At 32.3% G+C, this 4,942-nt stretch overlaps 1 pseudogene; it reads left to right on the top strand.

Moving 5' to 3' along the window:
- The first annotated feature begins 3,148 nt into the window (after window positions 1-3,148).
- On the top strand, window positions 3,149-3,786 carry LOC121366196 (annotated as a pseudogene).
- Window positions 3,787-4,942: the final 1,156 nt, after the last annotated feature.

Raw genomic sequence — 4,942 nt, 5'->3', positions numbered from 1 at the left:
TAACATATATCAGTTAAGTACTTCATTGTATTTACTAAATAAGGCTTTTTTATTTACAATAAATACCAACAATGTTATTATAAACCTTTTATATAAAACGATAAATTTTTAAATAAATATACTTGCTTCATAACTAGCAACAAATAATCAGTGAAAACCACACTACTTAAAAATGAGTACACAAAGCTATTTAAAATGAAGGAAGCTATACAGTCTACCACTATAAACACTCCCACATTAATATATCTGTTACACATATTCTTTCAAGCATCGGTGAATCTGAAATCATAAACAAAATGGATACCAGAATTACCACAAACTCTTACATATTACAACCATTTCAAAACACTGTGAAGGTGTTACTTCATGGAACAATGACAATTAATTGTATACTTTATTTAGTTTCAGTACTAAGTGACCACAGATTGAATTAGGACTAGAACTTTCCCTTTTCATGTGTTTTTACGTAGTTCATCTGTTTGGTTTTCAAAATCTTCTCTATTGACTTAGAGTAGTCATCAGTTACAAGTTGAATCTGTATATGAACAGGAAAAGAATTAAAATTCAATAAATGTTGATAAATGTCACTCTTAAGGGATAGATAGATATTTATATGCATTAATGAACATAAGGTTAATAGTGGGTGTGGTGAATCAACAGATGGAGTCCATTATATTAATCCGTCTAGTCACTATTATTTAATTTAATGGGTAGGTAGGCACAATATCTTATTTACTCTACCAAAAACACAAGGTCATAAATACTCACAGCGTCTTCAATTCTCTTTAATGAATCCTTTGACACATTATTTGTCTCCTTAGTAATTTTGCAATAGATGTTTTGTCTAACTCTTCGAATCATTACTTTCGCTTTGTCGCCCCCCCCCAGCCCTTGGCATCTTTGCAAAGATTTTCTCTTAGTTCCTTACTAGGTCTGTCAATAGTAATACCAAAATAACAGTGTTATCGTTTCCAATAACAAACATAATATTATTTAAACAATCATTATTGGTTGTCTTTCCATTAGGACTTGGTCTGCTTAACTTACTTAGGTATAGTTATCTTAATGATTGATCCTTCCACTAAAGGTTTAATATAAAATCTTTTTTTAAAGCTCCTTGACAGCATCGGATATGTACTAAAAGGATATATATCATATGTGCGCGCACGGCGTGGTGGTGTGTGTGTGTGTGGGTCCTTCATGCTAATATGAGTTTGTAGAATTTGTTATTATCTGTAATTACCACTGTGACCTGTGATTAATGACCTCTAAATTAGTGAACATCAGTAGTTACCACAGTAACCTAGGATAGCTACCATTGGTAAGCTCTAGACTAGTAAAACTATTAGTAAAGTTACCACAGTAACCTAGGATATCTACCATTAATAAGTTCTAGACTACTGAACATTAGCACTTAAACGCAGTAACCTAAGATACCAGCTACAATTAAAAAGCTCTAGACTAGTAAACATCAGTATTTACCTCTGTAACCTAGGATAGACACCCTTAATAAGTTCTAGACTAGTGACCACCAGTACTAACCACAATGACTCAGAATAGCTGTAAGCTCTAGTAAACAGTATTATAATAACCTATTATACTTACAGATGGATGTGATATAAAGTTGATAGTAATGTTTTGTTGAGTAGGCATTGACAATTGACCAACTTCAGATATAGGGACCTGTTTCTGTCCAATCTTCACTTTTACAGTGCCAATAACGACTATATATCAATACTATAAGATCAGTATACATTCATAACACATTGTATATGTACTTGGTGTGAGTCGAAGTGTCACAGTATTGGTGTACTCCCATCTTAGTGTCTTGAGAGCTGTCTCCATTTCTTCCTTGATTGTATCAATATCGATAATGTTGTTTTTCCTCCTGAGTTAGTTCAATTTTGTGTGCTTTGAGAGATAAAACAAATAAAAGAATGATAATATTAATATTCTTCAGATCAGGTTTTAAAAACCTTGTAATGTTGATATTAGTTTGTGTCTAAAACACCCACTCATGCTAATTGAATGCTAGAGTATGTGAATTGTCTGGTATTGTTATTTACTAAGGAAGGAGTCACCATATTACATGCATGGTGTTGTATTACTATAGTATTTTAAATGCTTTCTCTTCTTAAATAAACCTTACATTTCTTTTTAGCATAATATCTTAAGTGTATCAAACTATTCAAACAATACAATGTTTGGTCGAATATTGGTATTTTTCTGATGCTGACTGCATTGGATTTTATAGTTAATATAGGAGATTTATAAAGAGAGAGACTCCTGCTCAAGGAAGAGAACACACCCTCTTTGCTAGCCACACAACAGAAGAATAAATCTTGAAAACGCCATTTCTTTCCATGTTATTAATATTACAATATAGCGTGGCTGAAAGGAGGTCACCTCATAGTGAGTAACCTGATCAGTAGTAGTACTCTGTTGGACCAAAATGAGTGCAAGAAGAAGGCGACTCTCTTTACGAACAGCCATAAACGTGCTGGAAAGAAATCATGCAGGAGCGAAAGAACTGGCCGCCGGATATACTCTAGGTATGTATCGTTAGCAAAAAATTTGTATGTGAAGTTTATTGTTTATGGTATTCTCATGTTTGTCTTTTAAAAACTATTGTTAACATTTTGGCCTCTATAGGGAAACGTCGATTGGAGATTGCCAGTGTGATAGCTTCATTAATACTTAATATTCTGTTCTATATTGAGGCTTTGCTACTACTGGGAAATGTCATTTCTACCATCCATGTTACGAATATAGGTACACACATGCTAAATATAGTAACATTGTTCAATGAATTAGTTTGGGAACAATAGTACACTTTAGAAGCTGTTTACTATATGTGTCATTAATGTAATATGACAAAAGTAATTGGGTTTAAATAAAGCTGCATTCAGTAACTATAACTTGTGTACTGGTGATATTTTAATGTTTATATCAAACAAATATTTGTATTATTTATAAAATTTCACTCCCTTTGAACTTAATACATTCTTAGTGCTGAATGTATAACAAAACTATGTTGCATAATACACAAAGCGAGTGTTTATATTACTTGCCAAACTTTATATTTGAATTCCTATTAATAGTAACACAACTATAAATAGACTTACTTGATATGGCTCTATTTTCATAGTATTCGGGCATGCTGTTGGCAGACTTTCTCTCTGGACTAGTTCATTGGGCAGTGATAGCTGGGGATCAGTGGAGATACCCATTTAGTCGGAAAAGGTATCCAATATGAAATCATTAAAAAAATTTTCTAAAACTTTTTATTTAAATTTTAATCAGGCTTTTATTCGCCCATTTCGTGAACACCACATTGATCCAACTGCCATTACTCGACGACGACTTTATTGAGACCAATGGGGATAATTGTCTAACCACACTCCTGGACTTTTCTTCGTTCTCTGTCTTCTCTTTTCCCAAACTGCTAAACAAATCAAAAGTCTGGTATTCATTTCATTGTTTCTCTGCATCTTTGATTCTGTTTTTGTCACATTCACAAATCAATTTTCACAAGTGGTCTCATACATATTATGGTCTACCAAAATGGGTCGAAGCATTAACAGAAATTACATATTATCTTTGCCAAAAGCTCACCACTCGTGTTCATCATGTAGCACCTCACGAAACTTACTTTGCATAACTACGGTTGGCTAAATTACCCATTAGAAAAAATAAGATTTTGGACAAGTCTTGCCAAGGTTTATTCGAGCGAGCTACTGGGAAGAAACCACGTAGGACGATATGAAATGGGCAAACAAGAAATAAGCACAGATACCACGACAGAAACAATGTTATTACACAAAATCTAAAGTCACCCCACTCTAGCACCTGAATTTATTCATGTCATTTTAATAGCAGTTCAGTATAGATCAACTTAATTTTATTCAGATACCCAATACCCACCCTTTGTGTACACACCATCATGTTCATAGTGATAACTTGACAGCTGTAATTTTTTCATCCCAGATAGTTTTGGAAAGGAACTTCTGTCCAATTTGTATGCAAATTAATTTTGTTAATTATGTTTTAGTTGGACTGTATTATACCAATGACTCAATATATCTGTGTATTTCCTTTGACTTTTAATAATCGCGTTACTCATATGAAACCAGTTATTCACTCATATTACAACTATTTCTGGTATTAAGGTAATACTGGTATTACCGGATACACATTGCATGGTACAGGTCTATCATTAGAGGTATGATTTGATGCATTTTTTGTTCTTTACAATGATGAAAACACTTACAAACATATGTGGTGTTTATCCAAACAGAATTATCTACCATTTTAAACAATGAATTTTTAATAACACAGCTGCCCTCAGGCTGAGGTATTATTGTACTTAAATAGGTATGTTATATACACTAGCAATGTTTGCTTGTTCAAATATGTAATCCTTCATATTATCTGCTCGTTTTATTTACTCTGCTTGTTTATCCTTTATCTATCAATTGTGAAGTCATTGTTGGCGATAGGGTTTTAGAATTTAGTGACATATCAAATTTTATAAAATAAATTTTTTGAATTGATGTTTGAAATTTCAGGAGACTCAAAGTAAGTTGTAATACTAAAAATTTTGTTTTCCAAAAGCTGTATAGAAAAAAAATCACGCTATTAATAAAAAGAAAAACAAGGACCTGTAACAAGTGCCAAATAAATTACAAAATTTTCAGATTAACACAGTACTTTTGAAGGATCTTGTTAAAAGAACAAACAATCTTATATTTATATAATATCTTTTCTATTATAATGTGCAGTATATTTACAGGAACAACTGATAGAGTCTTATGATACAAATGATGTATATAATATATATGTGAAGAAACTAATGTTTCTTCAATAATTAAGGCCGATTCTCAAGTAATTCTTTGCAATTAAATTTGTCTTTTTTAAAGCGGGTTCCAAATATCGGTGAGGA

The sequence above is a fragment of the Gigantopelta aegis genome, unplaced genomic scaffold (genome assembly GCF_016097555.1).
Source record: "Gigantopelta aegis isolate Gae_Host unplaced genomic scaffold, Gae_host_genome ctg4981_pilon_pilon, whole genome shotgun sequence".
Lineage (NCBI taxonomy): Eukaryota > Metazoa > Mollusca > Gastropoda > Neomphalida > Peltospiridae > Gigantopelta > Gigantopelta aegis.
The sequence above is the reverse complement of the archived record's forward strand: the minus strand, read 5'-3'. Positions and strand labels throughout refer to the sequence as shown.